Source organism: Puma concolor, chromosome B4 (assembly GCF_028749965.1).
Source record: "Puma concolor isolate L17-30 chromosome B4, mPumCon1.1.hap2, whole genome shotgun sequence".
NCBI classification, from domain to species: Eukaryota; Metazoa; Chordata; class Mammalia; order Carnivora; family Felidae; genus Puma; species Puma concolor.
Window position 1 is genome coordinate 15,311,479 of NC_141673.1, and position 20,818 is coordinate 15,332,296.

Here is a 20,818-nt window from a genome sequence, read left to right on the forward strand (position 1 = left end):
TGGCACTTGTTACTCAATTAAAATGAGCTGTGAATCCTGTAACTGAATAATGCTTCATATCTCCGTGATGCACCCTCCTTCCCCTCCCTGCCCCCATTGGGCCCCAGGCCCAGGCTTTCCCCTTTGCCAATCTCTTCAGCACAAATCCTACCTCTGGCTCCCTCCCATCCCTCGCTATTGTGCAAGGCACAACTCAGATCTCACTAAAAGCAAACTGAGGACTTTCAGGGCTTTCAAACAACCCCCCTCAATCTAAAATATCCCCTTCCATGTCTGGGAAAGAAGAGGGAGGCTTTAATAATGCGGATCAGACCATGTTCAATACCAGGTCATTCATTTGCAAGGGAAGACCAGAACATCTGGCAGCACCTTTTTAAAAATATTCCCAACCTGTTCCCCCAGTATCTTGATGCTTGCAGCTTTGGGTAGGTTTTATTTTGGAACCAAAGGCTCCAATTGTGTTTCTCCTTTTAGATCTCTGGGTGGCACGTCGCAAATTTACCTCTAGATCTCCAGGGAAGCAGAATAATGAATTATTAGCATTTTATCTGAGGGACGCACATCCCATAAAGTCGGGGAACAATGTGATTTTTCCCCCAAATTAATTTCATTTTATTCTAAAATGGTCTATAGAAAAGGAGTAGAAGAAATAGATTGTCTGTTTCCGAACAACAAAGATCACCCTTTGCTTTGAGAGGAAAGAAAACAGTTCATTTTCCTGGATTACTGGATGGAAAGCAAACAGGAACTCTACCTCACCTAATGCGCACGCATTTTGTGTTCTCATGGCTTTAATCCCACGGTCACTGGGGATGGTCAACAAGCATGCCAGCAAGAGTGAGTCTGGATGTTTTTCTTAAGAGCCTGAAGGGCGCTGTCTGTGTTTCCACAGCACTCTGTCTATACCTCTGACATGGTACCTCTCACATTGCCCTGCACTGCAATTCTGTTCTTCATGCTTGTCCCACCACTAGGATATGCTTCTCAAAGTCAGGCATCTCCCCCTGCATCTTTATCCCCAGGTAGGATTGCCAACTACAATACCAAATGCACCGTTAAAACTGAATGTTAGATACGCGTGCAATATTCAGGACATAACTTACAGTAAAAAATATTCCTGGGGCACCTGGGTGGCTCAGTCGGTTAAGTGTCTGACTCTTGATTTCCACTCAGGTGATGACCTCACAGTTCAGGAGACAGAGCCTTGCCTTGGGCTCTGTGCTGACAGCACAGAGCCTGTTTGGGATTCTCTCTCTCCCTCTCTCTCTCTGCCCCTCCCACATACCTGCTCGCTCTCTCTCTCTCTCTCAAATAAACTTTAAATAATCCTTATTTATCTGACATTCAAAATTTCTTTGGCACCATTTTTTTTAAAATTAAATTTAATTTAAATTTTAGTTATCACACTGTGCAATGTTGGTTTCAGGAGTAGAATTGAGTGATTCATCACATACATACAACACCCAGGGCTCATTACAACAAATGCCCTCCTTAGTACCCATCACCCATCTAGCCCATCTCCCATCCACCCCCCTCCGTCAACCCTCAGTTTGTTCTCTATCATTAGAGTCTCTTATGGTCTGTTTCCCTCTCTTCTCTTCCCCCCCATATCTTCCTCTATGTTCAACTGTTTTGTTTCTTAAATTCCATATATGAGTAAAATCATAGGACATTTGCCTTTCTCTGACTTATTTTGCTTAGCATAATACACTCTAGTTCCATCCACGTTGTGGCAAATGGCAAGATTTCATTCTTTTTGATGGCTGGGTAATATTCCATTATATATATACACACACGTTTTATATATATATATACACACACACACACACACACATATACACACATACATACACACACACACATCTTCTCTATCCATTCATCAGTTGATGGACAGTTAGGTTCTCTCCATAGTTTGGCTACTGTTGACAATGCTGCTATAAACATTGGGGTGCATGTACCCTTTCTAATCTGTATTTTTGTATCCTTTGGGTAAATACTTAATAGTGCAATTGCTGGGTCGTAGGGTATCTCTAATTTTAGTTTTTCGAGGAACCTCCATACTGTCCTCCACAGTGGCTGCACCAGTTTGCATTCCCACCAGCAATGCAAGAAGGTTCCCCTTTCCCCACATCCTCTCATTGGCACCCTTTTTATTTGCCAACTATGGCAATCTTAACCCCAGGGTTTCTTCTCAATTCATCCTCACGACTCTGAAAAATCATACCCATGTTTCCATTTTATAGTTGAAGAAACAAAGGCTCAGAGAAGCTAAATAACCTGCTGAGATTACACAGCTAGCGGTGGTAGATCTGACTGTGAGATTCTACCTTTCCATCTACGTGCTCCACCCATGTTGGGGAATGAATGAAACAAGGCATGCATGCATGCAGACAGTGAGCGGCCAGGGAACCCGCTATGCACCTTACTCTGAGTCATCACTCCTCCCTGGAATCCCAGCCACACTTCCTTATTAGCGAGATTGCTGCCCCACATTCTTCTTCTTGGGAAAGGGCCAGCTTCCTGGGAACAACACTGATGCGGTAGATGAGACCAGGTTCTCCCTAAGTGAAAACAAATCTCCTGGTGCCAGGAACAGCGGGGGGGGCGGGGGTAGGGGACTGGACAGAGCAGGCTGCTCACCATCCTGAGAAACCATGGCGCTGGAGCCCAAGGCCTGGACACTGACCACCCGCACCTGCAGCCGCCCTACTCTGAGCTCAGAGCAGACAGAGAGCACAAGGCAGGGGTCCTACCTCCACTCCAGCCCTGTGACCTCAGAAAGCTCACAGGGCAGCAAGGCAAGCTCACAGAGAGAGCCACACTGCAAGGTAGAGGGCAAATACCAAAGCGGTTCACACCCTGGCTGCTCCCTCCGCCTGGTACTCTCGGCCCAAACCCCTCACTTCTGCTTGAGGGTCCCCACCCCAGAGGCCTCCCAGCTGCTCCCTCTAAAAAAGCACCCCCTGCAGTCTCTACCTGGAATTACCATCCATTTGTTTACTGCAGGTCTCCATCACAGACCTGAAGTTCATGAACAGTCTCTCCTGTTTAGCGCTTTTGTTTCCTTCACTACTACAGCCATAGCACCTAAAACACTCTCTGGCATACATTAGGTGCTCAGAACATACCTGCTGAGTGAAAGACTGAATGGAGGTCTCTGTTTAAAAGAAAAATAATAAATATATATGGGCATGGATACACACACACACACGTACACACACAACATAAAAACCCAACTAAAATTAAATACAAGTAATGAAGTGCAGGGGCGGGGGGGTATTTCTAGGTAAGCCCTTCAAGGACCCCACCACACGTCTTCACACATATACTATTCCCTCTCTCTGAAATGCACAAACCATTCATCTTTCACAGCCCAACTCAGTTGCCTCTTTCCCGCAGAGGATGTCTCTGACCATTTCCCCCTGCTTCCCACCCCGCTAGAGAGCCCATTACCCCTCCCTCACTTTTGACTCGCTGGTGCTGTTACGGTTGGGGTTATGTTCCCGCATTATAATTTGTTAAATTGCACGTTTTGCTGTCCTTGTGGCGGATTGCATTTTACCAAAGATGGTTGCAGTCATCTGTCCCATGGCACGTGCTCCTCTGCAACGTGACCTTGCCACTCCCCCACCTGGATGTGGGGCTCCTCCCCATCCCTTGGAAGTGGGCTGTGTGCTGTGCCTTTTGGCCAACTGTGAAAGTGACTCCGCACTAGTTTGGGATGTAGCCATTAACTGAACCGGAAGCTTCTACCTTCCACCTCTTGGAAGCCAGCCACCATGGCAGAAGGGCAATTACCCTAAGACCTCCATGCTGCGTTTAGTCCAAGCCATGTGGAGAGGCCCCAGAAGACAAGATGCTGTGTGGAGGTGGGTGGAAAAGCATCAAGGCACCAAACCGTGTGTGTAAGGAAGCCATCTTGGGAGTAACTCCTCTAGCCCACCTCTTGGCAACCCCAGGGATGTGCAAGCCAGACGTGTGCATCGGAGAAGAACTGCCCGACCGAGCCCTTTCCAGATCCCTATGCACAAAGCTGAGAGCAAAATCAATGGGTTGCTTTAAGCCACTAAGTGTTGGGGTAGTTTGGCTTGAGCACTAGTTAATTGAAACACCCTTGAAGACAGGAACACTATTTTATTTAGTTTTACAGCCCCTAATCTAGAACAGCGCAAGGCTCACAGCTCAATAAAATTCTGCAGGGTTGAACTGGCTCAGATTGAATTTAATTTCCCCCAATTTAGAAGGACTACTTTAGTAAATAAAGCCAAAATGTCCTGAGTCATCAGCTGAAGGTACTACCTGGCCCATGTGAAAAGCGGAAGGGTAGAGTTTACATGGAAATTTATAGAATATTACATGCTACTCTAAACAAAAGACTTTTACAGGGATGAAATAAAACTACGATTATCCCCAGTAAGTTTTAGGAATATTGCCGGTTATGACAGTCACTGTAAAAACATCGCATAAAAATACTCCAGTTTTGTGTCTGGTGCCAGGGAGCCCTGATGTATTTTTCTTCATTCCCTGCAGGACCAGAATGGGGGTGTGATCCTGTGGCCTTGGCTATTTACTCTCAGGCACCCGGGGATAGAGTCTGGTAAGCCAGCATCGTCTTTAGTAAAAATTGCATTTACTTTGTATTGTCTGAAATTTAGGAGCAGTCTCAGTTTGAAGCACTTTCTGTTCTGTGATATTTCCTGTAACTGAGATCTGGCTATAGGATACCTTCATAGGACCGTCACAAAGGCCATTCTCGGGTCTGGGATGCCCCTTCATGTACCTCCTAGCTTTCCTCAGTGGGAGTGCTTCTCCAAAATCCTCTCTGTCTTGCTCCCACCTAACTCTAGACCTTCCATCTCTCCCAAAATCATAAACTCAGACCCAAAAGGGATCTCAGAGTTACCGATGTCATGCCCCGGTCAAATCCCTGCTCCAGAGCAAAGGCCTTTGTCTTCCACTGTGCAGGGCAGTTGAGTGGGAATAGGTACAAACCACCTCAAAAGCCCCAGGTGTGAGTCATGATTCCACTATTTATAGACAATGAGACCTTAGACAAGTCACATGACCTCCCTCGGTGTAATCAGGCCAAGGACACTCATGGGACTCCCATGAGGACTGCATATGTGTGTGCTGTGAATGAAAGAACTAGATGAATGGGTGAACAAAGGAATGAATGAACACTGCTGATGAGGACTGAGACCAGTATTAACCATCCATCAGCTTCGGCCTGAAATAATGGCTTTCTTGCTGCAGCCCCAGGAGCCCCATAAAAACTCCCCTCTCTGTCATTCTAGATCCCACCTTCATTCTCTGGAGTTTCTGGATGTTGCAACTGCATGGTTTCCAGCTTTCTGGGACCACCCTGCTTCTGGAAGAAGCCTCATTCTGGCATGGGCAAACCTTCACCTTAGTGACTGGGTCAGGGATGGGTTCCACCAACATCTGGTCAGAACCAAAGCGCATAGGACGTGTTTATGAGGAAAGGAAAGTGCTTTCTCGTCTCCTGATTTAACAGGAGGAAGTTAAGTCTGGGGTAGCGACAGCCAACTGGTTGGCACATGAGAAGCTGAGCTGAAGATAAACCCACGCAGGGAGGGAGCTACAGCTGAAAAGGGCAAGGGGCAGCTGAGGTCTGAGGTCATGATGGGAGTCCTCAATCAAGCAGCTCGTGCAGCCAATCCTGTTCCTGGACTCCTCATTTACACTGGCCAATACTTCCCTTCTCTTTATGTTTACATGAAGTCTGGGTTGGATGTTTTATCACTTGAAACTAATACCAAGCCCTTTCTCTCCACAGAAAAAATCATTTCTCACAGAAGTCTACCTTCATGGAGAGTTCTAAAATCAGAGAAACGGGGCTCGCTTAGGCAGCACACATACTAAAATTAGAAGGATACAGAGAAGATTAGCGTGGCCCCTGTGCAGGGGTGACACACAATTCGTGAAGCTTCCATTCTTTTTTAAGTAAAATAACATAAAATCAGAGAATGGAGCATCTTCTTGGTGTTGGGCCTTAAAGATGTATTTTTCAGGTCCACTGAAGTGTCCACTTATTTATAAAGGGTCCCTCTGTTCCCCTTCACACTTGACTTTACCCATCTTTTCAACCCTGAGACAGTCCACGGTGATTCACCGACCAGATACTTCACACTCATCCCCAAACACTAAATATCCTGCAAACAGAGGCAAGTAAAAAGGGACTCCCCTTCCAGACAGAGAGAACCTCCTGAGGGCCAGTAAAAGCAAGAGAGGTATCCGGCTGAAGCTTCTCGCGAGCCAGGATAAATGACCAGGCTGGAAGACCACTGTCTTCCATTGGAAGTAAACAAGGTCTGACCATAAAATCACGAGTGCTTTCTAGAGCAACTGCAATTTCTTTTAGAGATCTTTTATGTACTAGAGTGACTTTAAAAGCAAATCAGTCATTTTTGAAAATCAGAATTTACTTTTATCAATATAATCAGGTTGTTCAATTAAAACATACAGAAATATTAAATCTGTGTTGAAGCTCAAAATTGTGTGGAATCAAGATTATGTTCATTATCAAGTACAGGGACAATGACTTTAACACAGAAGGCATGGCCTGTCTCCATGTTCACTTTAGCAAATCTTTAAAGTGACCCAGAACACCAGGACCATTCCTCAGTGCTAAAGGATGAGCTGGCCACGACAAGAGTGTCAGCCATCACCCCTTTATGAGGCCAATTACATCCAGTGGTTTTGGGGGCTCAGGGTGAACCATTCAAGAAATACTTGTCTGAGGATGAGATCTCAGAGAAACCCAACCTCTGAAGTCCTGGGATTCACTGGCAAAAAGTTGCAAGCATGAACTGGAAATATCTGTTGCCTTTTTTGACAGGCACTTCTTCAGCCTGAAGAACAACAGGTGCCATTCACCAGCTACAACGGGCACTGCTGGCTTCCAACCCAATCGATATCCCTTCCTGTCCTCTTCCATAGTAAGAGCACTCTGATTGGGGAGTCATGGTGGGAAAAATATGTCCAGCTAAAGAACTGAATTTCTCAGCCTCCCTTGGAGAAATGGTGGCTGCAGAGGGGCCAAGCGTTGGTTAAAGAGATATAAGCAGAATTAATAGATGGGGCCAACAGTGAGGCTCCTTAAAAGAAGGGCTTTTCTCCACCCTTCCTCATTCTTTATCATGCTTAAAATGCAGAAATGATGACTGGAGCTGTAGCAGCCATCTTGGGGCCATGAGGTACCTTGAGAATGCAAACCATGTGCTAAAGATGACAGGGCAGAAAGACAAAGGAACCTGAGATGCTGTAGAATCACCTACCTGACCTTGAACTGCCAACCTGCCTTGGGCTCTTATAAGAGAGGAAAAACAACTCCTTGCCTTGTTTAAAGCCAGTTAGTTTGGTCTCTGATACTAGCTACCAAACACAATCTGACGTCAGATTGGCCAATTAAAATCAAGCTTTTTGGTCAAGAAAGGCACCTTCAATTCTGGCCACCTTTAGCAATCGGAATGCTCTAACTGGATACTACATGGGTTTGTGCTCTAATTCTGGAAGCTTTGATCAAGTAATATCTTCACTGAGCACAGGGCAGGGAAAGGGGCAAAAGAATTGAAAGGTCCAGACTCTGCCCTCGAAGAGCTTATGGGTAATGGGAGATGCAGGTCAAAGCCACAGCAAAAGATTTCCAACAAAAGGACCCATGTGATCCACATATGAAGCATTTCAGACAGCAAAGGCAAGGGCTGAGGGATTTCAAAGAAGGGAAAATCAGCTTGTTGTGGGACAGCCCCAGGAAGGATGTAGGGCTTGACTTGCAGCCATGCAGCTGAGAGGAGGGGAAGAAAGGAGCCATTCCAGGTGGACAGATTGCTCGAGCAGAAGCTTGGAATTAGGAATGAAAGTGTTTGGGGGAGGATGGGAGTAGCCTGGGAAGCTATAGAGGTTCCACTGAGGCAGGTATTAGGATGTACCAGGATGAGAAGCTTGCACTTGACTCTGTAGCCAATAGGGAAATAGTACTCAGAGCGCGGCTGGGGTGCCAGGAGGGATGGGCTGAACAGGAAGAGCAAGACTAAGGTGAGGCTCTAGTAAGGAGGCTGACTGTGGTCTGCACGGTCCTGAGACACTCTGGTCGAAGATGGGGGTCAGTGGCTCTGGCCCATGTGGCAGGCAGAATGATGGTGGCAATGGTACGACCACAATCCTTGTAGCTGAGAGTCACTCTGAATGGTGAGAGAGACAGAGCAACTGACCACGTGTCATCCCTCCTCCCCTCTCCTGCAAGCAGGCTTCTCGGATGGAGGCTTCAGCACTTAGACTCCTTCCATCCCCCAAAGGAAAACAGAACATGAATCTGGCATCCATAGGCAAAGAAGGATGATAGCTTCAGTCGATGGATAGTTCGGGATTCCAGACACAGGATCATGATGACTGGGAATGGAAGGGAACTCACCTGTCATCAAGAAACCCCAGAATTCTAGAATAGCGTGGGCTCCTGGAAGGTTCCTCGGGGATAATCGCACCCATTGGTGTTCAAACTGGGTTCCATACTGGAGTAGGGTCCACTATTCACAAAGGGGATAGTGATCAAATAAAAACAGATCTGCTTTTTTGTGTTTCCTATATTTAGGTTCCCAGAAAGGCTGCATTCCAAACCTGAGGGTTGCTACCAAGTCTGAAATCCACCAACAACCCAACTCCCTTCCTCATCTTACAGATGAGGGTAATGCTGTTCCCATTCACTGAGGGATCCTCAGCTCCCAGCACAAGACCGGCCACGAGGTAAGTGCTTTAGAAACACCTTCCAAACAGAGCTATGAATGAAAGGGGTTACAGGTGGCTTTCAGTGGCAGGGCCCCAGTGACTCAATCCCCATCACGCCTTTGGCTCAGCGTGGCCCAGTTATGCAGGGGCTGAGCTCGGGCGTGTGCTAACAGCATCCTCAGCTCCTCTGCTCACAGAGTTCCCAGCTACCGGTGGCTTGGGAGTCTGCCTCCCTGCCCCCGCTGTGGCCGGCTGTCTCCAGCCTCCACTGCAGCTCATATCATCCTGCACCTGAGTAATCGCACGAGCTTCCCAGGGGCATCAAGTGTGTCAAATTCATGGTTGTCTTTCCAGCCCCCAGCACTGCCCTTCTTCTCCTCACCAAATTCCTGATTAAAAAAAAAAAGAAAGAAAACAACCCTGGGCAAGTCTTTGAAAACACACTTGGGAACGTGCAGACCGTTATAGTGACTGAGCTAGGGAAGGGCTCCATCCTGGGAAGTCTCTGGTGAGCCTCCCAGGAGTGTTTTTTCTGTCTGGTGCTCATTGTTCTTCTAAAATGGGAAGGTTGGCCGCTTAATCAGCCCCCCCCCCCCCCCAAGGGCTGTGTCAGTGCCTGCGGAGCTGTAGGAAAAGGGACCGGTGAATTGTACAAGGAAGGAAACACACCGCAGGGCCACACCTCTAAGCCCAAACACCCATGGACCAAATTGCCTGTCCTGTCCAGATTTGTAGACAACGCAAGGCACCACATCAGCAGCGAGCAGGGAGAAGCCGGAGAGGGATCACTCTTTGGTTTTGTGCTAGATTCTAACTATCTCAACAACTGCATCATAGTATGAATGTGAGTGTGTATGTGAGACTGGGTGTGAGTGAGTGTGCATATGTGTGAGATGCGCAGTGCAATTCTCAGAGTGGCCTGAGGCTGATCTCAACTCGGTTTCTTAATGTCACCAGCACGGGATCATTTTTTCCCACTAGGCAACTCAGTTCCTGGGCCTCTTCTTAGGCCTACAAAAATACCCAAAGCCTTAAAAGTGAAAATTGTCAGCTCCAAAACATGAAAAGAAAACCGCAAAGCCATAATGAATAGCTGTGTAATTAAGCGGCTAAAACCTGTAACATGAAGTCAACATCATGAACTGCTGACGTCAACATTCATTACAATTTCATTACATTCGGCGGGGGGGGGGGGGGGGGGGGGGACGGGAAGGGCTGGTTAGATTTTTCTCATTTTGCAAGAATTCCTGAGGATACATGATGACAGCAGAGAAATCAGAGCCCACCAAAAAATGAGATGTACGTGTGGCAAAACAATTCCAAAAGCAAAATCATTACAATTTTTTTTCCAGCCATAATATAAATTTGATGGGGTAGGGGCGCCTGGGTGGCGCAGTCGGTTAAGCGTCCGACTTCATCCAGGTCACGATCTCGCGGTGCATGAGTTCGAGCCCCGCATCAGGCTCTGGGCTGATGGCTCGGAGCCTGGAGCCTGTTTCTGATTCTGTGTCTCCCTCTCTCTCTGCCCCTCCCCTGTTCATGCTCTGTCTCTCTCTGTCCCAAAAATAAATAAACGTGGAAAAAAAAAAAAATTTGATGGGGTATGTCTGGGCGTGATGTGGGACGGTGCCTCCAAAGGCAGGGAGGCTGGAATAAGGAAGATGTTAAAACTACCTACGTGACAGTCTGCCAATTTTAGCTATCAAAACTCAACTAAGATCAGAAGCCTTGGCAAATGCCCGATTTCTGACAAGTCTGCTGGACTGATGTAGGCCCGCATACACACACACACACACACACGCACACACACATGTGCGTGCACACACACACACACGCAATGGCTGCCTGTTTTCCTGGTACTACTGAAGTTAATAAACACTTGCCCTCACTTCTTCCAAATGGAAACAAACTGAAGCTTTCCTTGATATATGATGTACTATCAATAACCTCCTACTTCTCCTTTCACAGAAAACTCATTTTACTTTAAGGAAAACATGATGAATGACTAAGATCCATAACAGAGGCCCTGTGCACAGAATACGTAAGGATTTCTAGTTGTGACAAGCCTTTGCAATGGAAAACTTTTGGCAAACTGAAAACAAAGGCAAGAAACCTGTCCGGGAGCGTGTCTCCCACTGGGCACGCCCCCTCTTTTCAAGTGCCCAGTGCAACACGGAGCAACTTCTCGTATACAAGAACAGGATGGATTATACAGCTGAGCTAAGGCACACCAGCCTTCGTGAGCCTCTGAACTTGTGCTTTCTTTCAGAAAGAGTTTGCTCAGGCTGGGCCATAGATTCCTCTAGAAAGTCCACAAGTGGAGAGGATTCTTTCTGGGCCTGTGGAAAGCTGGCTAAGGGGCTGTGTCCTGCAGAGCACAGCAGGAACCCTCCTCCTTTCTGCGTGGACATCCCATGGACTTTGTGACCTTCAAGCAGCAGCATCTGAAGCCCATGAGAAGCCTCCTGCAATGGCTGAAGATGTAAAGGTAGGGGCCAAGGTCAGATTCAAGGCTCCATCGAACCTTGACCTGACAGGCTGCAGGGGAGGGGCACAGTAACCCCATACCTCCAAAGGTTAGGAGGGCCAAAAGCTGGGGTAACCTCCACATCCTGGTTAGTCTTCAGATGGGACCCCTGTGTACTCTTCTTCCCTGCCTTGGGATATTCAATCCAGTTTCTCAAAACTCTTGAGCACCCACAGGGGCGCCTGGGTGGCTCAGTCGGTTAAGCGTCCGACTTCGGCTCAGGTCATGATCTCATGGTCCGTGAGTCAGGCTCTATGCTGACAGCTCAGAGCCTGGAGCCTGCTTCAGATTCTGTGTCTCCCCCTCTCTCTGACCCTCCCCCGTTCATGCTCTGTCTCTCTCTGTCTCAAAAATAAATAAACATTAAAAAAAATTAAAAAAAAAAAACTCTTGAGCACCCACAACGCACAAAGGGCCGACTTGGGACGCACAGAAAGAGCACCAGACTAGGATTCAAACAGCTGCCCCATGCTGCCACTTACTTAGCGACCTTAAGCAAGACAGGTCACCTCTGGCACCCTCAGAATGAGGCCACTAATGCCTACCACCCATGCTAATACGCAGGGCTGTTAGGAATACTGATAGAAATAATTGATGGAATTTTGTAAACTGTGGAGGCCTAAAGAATTAATAATAACAAGCACTGTGGGGTTCACAATTACAGTTAGTGCAACCTGAAAAACAGCAAACGTTTCCTCCTCTCTTCCAGGGGCCCCTTGCTTCAAAGCTACTCAATTGGCAGATGAGTTTGCTCCCTGAGGAAGGGGGAAGACGACACAGACCTGAGTTAGTCAATAGGAGCATCAGGTTAAACTGGCTCAGCTTAAGCATTTGAATCAGTAAGTGTCACACTGTTCCAGGGAAAAAAGTGATCCTGGTCTTTGTAATCCCAAAACTGGACTATATACTGGCAGCGACGTGTGCTTTTCCTCCTATACCAGTGCCTAGTGTTAAGTAGATGCTGAACTACTTATCAAATGAAGGACAAAGAGAGATGGAGAGAGACCAACAAAACCACAAACACTGAGTCATGGTGGGGGGTACTGGGGGTGGGAATAGATACACGGTTGCTTTCTCTTTACAATTCCACATTGCCAATCTGATTAAATTGATTATTCGTCTAATCACTGATTTTTTTTTTTTCCGCTGTGGAACTGACCAGCTGTCTTATCATGGTCTGGACACAGTCTTAGTGTTATTAGAACATTTAAGGAGTTCTCACCGGTCACACTGCACCCTTGTTGCCAACGGCCAGCATGGGTCACAGGACAGCCTGCCAATGGCCCACCAGGTGGCCAGGGCGGGACTCCCAGCTCCTGCACCCTGACAGCACGGCCCTCAGTGGGTCTCTTCAGCCTCTCTGACTCAGTTCCCCAGGCTGTGCGGGGCAAACTAAAGATACCGACCTCATCGGTGGGGCTGGAGGGACTGAGCTGAGAGAATGTCTGGAGAGTGCTCTACACAAATTCTGACTCGAGGACCTCAATCAACAGGACAAAGGGTTGAATCACAGTTGAGGAAAGGAAACAAAGCCTTGTTTCTTTTTCCCTGGGGCAGCATGGCAGCATGGACGCCAAGCTGGGATTCAGGGAGCTAAGGCCCAGGTCCAGCTGTGAAGTGAGGACCTTCCACTTTCTCTGACCCGCTCATCTGCCAACGGTGGTGGGGCCCCACGTACATCTCTTAATCCCCCTGGCTCTCAGATGTCTGGTTTGCAAACTCCATCAGACACCCATCTGAAGGCAGCAGGGCTATACCATATAGGAGCCTTGTGTGGCTTCTTCCAGTTCGAAGATCCAAGAGTCTATATGCAGATACAGCTTTCAGCTTTGAATGAGAGCAAGGTGACGTCTCACAGGAGGAAAGTGGGTATAAAGGAATAATGAGGAACCATTCTTTTTCTCTTCTTCAAAGAGAGAGGCAAGCTTTGAAAAGGAGAGTTTTTCAGGGCTGGGAATTTAGAAATACAGGGGAAGACTCCCAGCCCGTTGGCCAGTGGTTAGCTCCAGGCTCTTGGTTCGCCTGTTAGTGAAGTTTCATTGATCCATGGCTCATTTCACAGACTACAAAATATTTACTCAGTGTCCACTATGTGTGGACACCTTTCTAAGTCTCAGGGTGATGGTGGGGAGTGAAATATACAAATGCCCTGCTCGCATGGAGTTTGTGTTCCATGGCCTCATTCATTCATTGAACAAATCTGTGTAAGTGCCAACTATGTGCCCACTAGAGACCCAGAGATGAACAGGAAATCGCCTGGCCTATAAAGATGGACAGGTAAGTGGACTGTTCACAGTATAACCTGATGGGTGGTACAGTAGAGGTTTCAGGGGACTAGGGACTGAGAATTTCAGCAATAATAGCTGTCATGTGTCAAGCGCTCACTGCCCCACACTAAGTGCTCATAAGTATCATGGCATTTCGTCCCAGCCCCAAAACATTCCTATGTGCTGGGGGCGGGGGAAACTAAGGCCGGAAGAGAAGAACTCACCCAAGGCCACCAGCCAATAAGGGATGATGCCACATTGTGAACCCAGGCTGTCTGATCTCAGACGTTTGGCTACATAGCAAGATACACCATACAGACTCCTCCCCAGAACATCAGCCAGATTAGACATTTTAATGAGCAAACAACTTAAGCCATAACATCCCAAAGCCCCCATCTTCTACACTGGGGTTTAGGAATTCAGGACTGATCCTTTGGTTGATGTAAAACTGATTTACTCCCGGAACTTATTAGGAAAAAAATATACATATTTAATACAGAGACAAGCCAGCTTTAAACCTCAGACCTCTGAGAGCCATAGGTGAATGTAGCAGCACTGACAAATGAAAGCAAGCACTTTGACCTGGAAGGTCGGGACGTGTCTGGCTGGACAGGGTTATTTTTGGTTCAGAGATGACTTTGATGAGTTCCACCTTTGCTCCCTTGTATCAAAAATGGCACCCAGGAGGTGAGGATGCAACAGTGAAGGGGGATAAAAAGAAGAGCTTTGCATCAGGAGAAAAGCAGAATTGCAAACAATAAGGACGAGGGGGAGAGAGGAGACATCTTAGACTTGGAAGCATCTAATTGGACCCTGCATCCTACCAGTTCTGTTTGTTGCCAATAATGGTTCTTCTTCTTTCTTCCATCCCCTTGGGATCCTGAAGCTCTACAAGGTTCCAAGCACAGCACCTACCTAACTCTCCCTTCCCTACTCCACTTGGCTCAGTGCTTCTCCCAGCCCCAGGGGGACACACCCTCCTGGTCTCCACAGCCAAAGCCAAACAAAGCACAGAAACAGGCACATGGTGGCATCCCTGCTCCCTGAGTAGCTGAGCCTCCTAGGATGTCAGAGCAGGAAGGACTTGCTAATCTTCCAGACGAGTGCTTTGCAGACTCTATTTGGCAACAAACAGAATCCCTTTCTCAAATGCATCTTATGCATAAGTCAAATATACTAGAACAGACGGAAGGGTAGCAGCTCTGGTAAAGTGAGTGTGCAGGGTGGGACGGGAAGCCTCCCCACTTGAATGCCCTTTATAGAACTTTCAGACCATTAGAGTCCAGTCTGAAGTCAGTGATTTGGTCTAATCCCCTCAGTTTATAGATGACACACTGAGACCATTTTGCCTCCATCCCTTTGAGAAAACATACCAAACATCTTCCTGGTTCATTACGGTTAGTGTGGTCCCCATCAGTCACCTTGATCCTGCTTGTCTTCTTCGGGCCCAAGGTGGTCCCTGGGGTGGCAGGCGAAAATACCCCCACAGCTCAGGACATGATGGTGGTGACTACCTCGCAGGCCACAAGGCACAGATGAGCCCTTCCTCCTCCTAGACTTTCTTCCATTGACTATGAGGACATTTCTGTTCTTTTTACTGGCTCCTGCTCCTCAGCGTCCTTTGCTGGCTCCTCCTCGGCCTGGCCCACGGAAAGGTCCAGCCCTTGGCCCACCTATCTCTTCTACACTCATTCCCTAGGGGACTTTGTCATGTCTCATGGCTTTAGAAACCATCTATATGCTTCTGACTCCTAAGTTTATACCTGCAAACCAGTCTTTCCTGAATGCAGCCATGATTATCCAACCACCTAGCTGACATTTCTACCTAAGGATCTCAAAGCCTCCTTAAGCTTCGCATGTTCCAAACTGGACTCCCAATCTCTCTGCCATCTGCAAACCTGTTCATTCCCCAGTCTTCCCCAGCTCAGTTTATGCAATTCCATCCTTCCAGTTGTTCAGACCAAAAACCCTGCAGTCATCCTTGACTCCTCTCCTTTCCTGACTGCACCCTCCACCCCCGCCCCCACCCCCACCAATGTGTCAACAACGTCTTTGTGACTCTTCCTTTTCTTTTTTTTTTAATTTTTTTTTTAACATTTATTCACTTTTGAGAGACAGAGAGAGACAGAGCACAAGCGGGGGAGGGGCAGAGAGAGAGGGAGACGCAGGATGAGAAGCAGGCTCCAGGCTCTGAGCTGTCAGCACAGAGCCCGATACGGGGCTTGAACTCACGAGCTGTGAGATCGTGACCTGAGCTGAAGTCGGACGCCTAACCGACTGAGCCACCCAGGCGCCCCATGACTCTTCCTTTTCATTATGACCCCGATCCAACCACTTCTTAGCCACCTCCACTACTAACACCCTGGTCTAGTGCACCACCATCTCCTGCCTGGGTGGGTTATTTTAAGAACCTCTATCTGGTGGTCTTCATTTCACTCTTCCTCTTCTACATTCTGTTTTCAACCAGCAACCAAAATGATCCTTTTAAATCATAAGTCAGACCTACAAATCCTTACTGAGAATCCTGTAATGGCTTCCTGTTCACTAAAAGTCAAAGCCAAAGCCTACAACAGCCTATGAGTACCTGCCCAACCTGGCTTTCTATAAATTTCTGCTTTCACTTCTTATTCCTCTTGGCTCACCTACACTTCTCTGCCACAAGGGCTTCTTTGCTACTCTTGCCTCAGGGCCTTTGTACTGGCTGTTCCCCTGCCAACAGCACTCCTTCCTCAGGTACTCACACAGTTTTTGTTGTTTTGCTTTGTTTTTTTTAGTATTTGCATTACCATTTTTTAATTTTTAAAATTTTTCTGTTGTTTATTTTTAACAAAGAGAGAGAGTGCACACAAGCTGGGGAGGGGCAGAAAAAGAGGGAGACAGAGGATCTGAAGCTGGCTCTGTGCTGAGAGGAGAGCCAGATGTGGGGCTCAAACTTACGAACCGTGAGATCATGACCTGATGAAGTCAGATGCTTAACCAACTAGGCCACCCAGGCGCCCCGATACTCACACAAAGTTCTCACCTCCTTCACCTGTCTGCACTAATGTCACCTTCTCAGTGGGACCACCCTAACCACACTATTTATAATTACAATTCACCATCCCAGCCCTCCCAATCCCCCCTCACTCTGATTTACCTTTTCTATGGCAGTTATCGCTTTCTAACATCCTATATTTGCTTACTTACGATTATTGTTTAAGGTCTCCCCCAACTAGAATTCATGGTCTATGAAGATCTTTGTCTGTGAACTGATATATGCTAAGTGCTCAGAACCATGCCTCCTACCCAACAGGCCCTCAACAAATATCTGTCAAATGAATGAATGAATGGACAAATGATTATTTTGTAGTTTATAGATCACTATCACAACTGATGATCCTTTGAGCCTTGAAACTCTTGGGATTTTTTAGACAAGAAAACAAGTCCAGGGGCTCCTGGGTGGCTCAGTAGGTTAAACGTCCATCTGATCCTTGGTTTCAAGCCCAGGTCATGATCTCATTGTTCTTGGGTTCGAGCCCTGTGTTGGGCTCCACACTGACAATAAATACAGAGCCTGCTTGGGATTCTCTCTCTCTCTCCTTCTCTCTCTCTCTGCCCCACCCCAGCTTGCTCTCTCTCAAAATAAACAATTAAAAAAAAAAAAAGCCCAGGGGCACCTGGGTGGCTCAGTCGGTTGAGCCTCCAACTCAGCTCAGGTCATGATCTCACAGTCTGTGAGTTCAAGCCCCGCATCAGGCTCTGTGCTAACAGCTCAGAGCCTGGAGCCTGCTTTGGATTCTTTGTTTCCCTCTCTCTCTGACCCTCCCCTGTTCATGCTGTATCTCCCTCTGTCTCAAAAATAAATAAACATTAAAAAAAAATTAAAAGGAAAAAAGTCCAGAGAGGTTAAATCACTTGCCTGAGACCACACAGCTTGTTCTACAGTGGGCTTCATCCCCTCTTCTGTTTTTAAACCCTTAAGAGGATGGTATTTGACCACACCGGTGCTGATCTCTCCAAAGCCCAGACCCCATCCAGCGCTCTCTGCCCTCCCCAAATTCGCACCCAGGCTTGCTGAAGACCACATCTACAGGTACAGTGCACAGGGTGCTAATTTTTCCCCAGAGGAGCATTTATATACTTTTACTCAAATGAATGCATATCTTGTCTCTAGGGACCATGTGACACAGATAGAAACTTCCAGGCCAACTTCTGACCCTAAGACCCTCCTCCAGAACACAGGAGGGACACTGATATGCTGCCCCATCCCTGGCCTTCTGTTTACTCACATACCACAACTGGATGTTCCGTAAGGTATGGGGGGGGGGGGGGGACAGACAGGGGAGAGAGACCCTTTGCAATCAAGAGGAGGCTCTCTTTGTTCTTTGTTAACAACTATGGGCTGAAATGTGAGGTTGCTAAGTGCCACTTAATAACTGCTTCTAGCCTCCTGCTGATAAATTTCGTTCAGGCCTAAATTTCAGGAAAAGTTACAGCAGCTAGTTTATTTCTGTCTCATCCATCATACTGTGAATTGTGTATCTGCTCACGATGGCTCTTTTCACACAGGCCACTGGGAAGCTAAAGGGCAGCAAATCCTGGTTCTCAGGCCTTTGGACTCCAGGACTTAATGCCAGTGGCCCCTGGTTCCCAGGCTTCAGGATTTAGACTGAATTATACCATCTGCTTTTCTGGTTCTCCATCTAGCTCTGGCAAATTGTGGGACTTTCTGGCTTCCACAACCGTGTGAGCTGATTCCCATAACAAATCGCCTCATATATAATCTCTATATATCCTATTGGTTCTGTTTCTCAGGAAAGCCCTAATACAGTGATAAACACTCCGTAAATGTTACCTTTTCCCATTAGTAAATTCCAGGCTTTACTGTTTTCCAAAGTGTTGCCTTGTTTGACACTTATGGCAGCATGAATACCAGAACCTAGTATTATCATTATTTCCCATTCTTATAAGAAGAAACAGGTTCAGAGAGGTCAGGGGCCTGTCCCAGGCCACACAGCATATGTAAACCCGGTTAGGCCTGAGCCGAAGAAGCCCTCCTACTTGCTAGAGGGTTCAGGCACCTTCCTGCACCCCCTCCCTTTCGACCACCAGCCCCCACTCTGCAGGCTCCCAGCTGCCCCAAGGGGTTCCACATGCTGAGACTACCAGAGGCTGCAAAATCGTCAGCTTGCTCCTGGTCTGTCGCTCTTTCCTCCACAGCTCTCATGCTAAGGGAAAGGAAAACCTGGAACAGCAAGAGGGTCAGCGGCAGCAGCAGGACCAGGAGGGAAGGAGCCCGGGAGATGGAGAGGGGAAGAGAAAGAGGGGGCGCCCCACACCTGGCCACTCGCTTAGCCTCCCACCCACACCAGTCCGCCCCAGGAATGGGAAGAACAAGCATCTGGAGACTCAGCATCTGGCCTTGAAAATGGCAGCTGCAGAATGGAGAGAGTGGGTGGAGGGGTGGGGTAGGTTTCTAAAGAGAATGGGGCACACACAGAATTCAGAATTGAGAGAGGAGATTCCCAGCTCCGTTCCCGGCCCCGATGACATGACTGTGGGAAGGTAACCACGAATCTTAACCCCCAATCCCACCCAGGATCCCCGGAGGTCTGGTATCCCCAGTCACCCCTGGAGGCACACAGGACGGCCAGCTGGGCCTCCCCAGACTTCACCCCACAGTCTGAGGAGACTCTGTCCTACGACCCTGTGAACCTCTGCCGAGGAGCTACGGTCACGGGCACAGTTTTACATTTGGGTGATTATCTGTGGATAAACTAAACCTACTTCAGGTCTGCAAGCTTCTCAGGGCAGGACCATGTCCATTGTTGCTCACAAGGGTGGGCCCAGGCCCTAGCCCTCAGAGTCAGCAAAGGTAAGGCTGCAAGGGGTAGGAGGGGCAGGAGGCCAAGAAAAGAGGCCAGAGGGGAGGCCGAGGAAAGGAAACGCTGTATCTGTTCCCCAGTACTTGAAATTCTCTGAGGCCATTGAGAGAGAGAGAGAGAGAGAGAGAGAGAGAGAGAGAGAGAGAGAGAGAGAGAGAGAGAGATTGGTAATTTGTGTCTGCCTACGCATGCACATCCTGACTTCTGGGTGGTTCTATGGGCTGGGATTAGGAAGAAACAATGACACACGCCACCCAAAAGAACCCAGTTATTCCAAGCAGCCTCAACCTCTGACACGAGCATTGTTTTTTAAGGTATCAAACTGCCTCTCCGATTTGCTTTTGGATGTTAACGCACTGGGGAGCGGCTAATATGATTCCGCGTGGAGCACGCCTGATCTTCACGGTAAGTAACTGCTTTCGTCGGCTCAGTCGCAAGCGAATGGGGAACCTCCCCCATACTCCTGGACTAGCATTTCTTTTACTGTGATATGCAGAGTAAAAGCTGGAGATGGTATAGCCTGGCTGTAAATTAATCTCGAAAACTGCTGTCAACAACGCAGCTTCTCAGCCCTCTCTGCCCCCAAGGAGTGAGCTGGTCTGGAGGAAGCAATGCATCACAGAGAATAGGAGACGGGCTAAGAATCCAGAAGCCCGGGTACTGGTTCCAGCTCTGCTGTAAGACCTTGTGACGTTGGGCAAGGGGAGTCTCACTCTGAGCCTCAGTTTCCCTACCTGTAAAATTGTGAGGGTTGAATGGAATGCTCCCCAGGAATGCTACCACATGGGTGGGAGAAAGGGAGAATCTGAAGTCCCTCAGACTTGAGCTCAAATCCCCACTCTGCATTCATTGCCTCAGAGACTCTGGGCAAGTTACGAAATGTCTCATAGCCTCAGATTCTTCTTGGGTAGGATGGGGCTGGTAACAATATCTAACTGGCCTTCCCACATTCACCTTTCCCTTCCTTCCTACCTGTTCTCAGTACTGCAGCCTACATGAGCTTCTTAGACCACAAGTCTGATCATAGCGCTGCCCTCCTTAAAACTTTTCAAAGGTTTTCCAGTGTCCTTGGGAAAAGAAGACTCTTTAATCTGGAAGATGGCTTGGTCCAACCTCCACCCAGCTCTCCTCACTTTGTTCTCCCATTCCAGCCACCCTGGCTGCTCTCCTTCTTACCATGCTCCCTTCTGCCACAGGCCCTTTGCACATTCTGCTTGCATCATGGAGTATCTTCTACCTTTTCAACCAAATGGGTCATTCTTCGACTTCACTCAAGCCTCACATCCTCATCGAAGCCTTCCCTTACTCCTGACTACCCCAGGTATCTCTCCTTTGTAGCAACCATCACAGTTGTATACCTACATGATTATTCATGATGAAAATAATTCACTACAGGCCTGCAAGCTCCATGAGGT

At 47.8% G+C, this 20,818-nt stretch overlaps 1 protein-coding gene and 1 non-coding gene across 2 annotated transcripts in view; one reads left to right on the plus strand and one right to left on the minus strand.

The window, feature by feature from the left end:
• ABTB3 (ankyrin repeat and BTB domain containing 3) overlaps positions 1–20,818 on the minus strand; it is a 318,626-nt gene that overhangs the window by 287,671 nt on the left and 10,137 nt on the right. The window lies entirely within an intron of this gene.
• LOC112864006 (U6 spliceosomal RNA) lies at positions 5,856–5,961 on the plus strand. Its single transcript, XR_003223937.1, has one exon. It is a non-coding gene; the product is annotated as a U6 spliceosomal RNA (small nuclear RNA).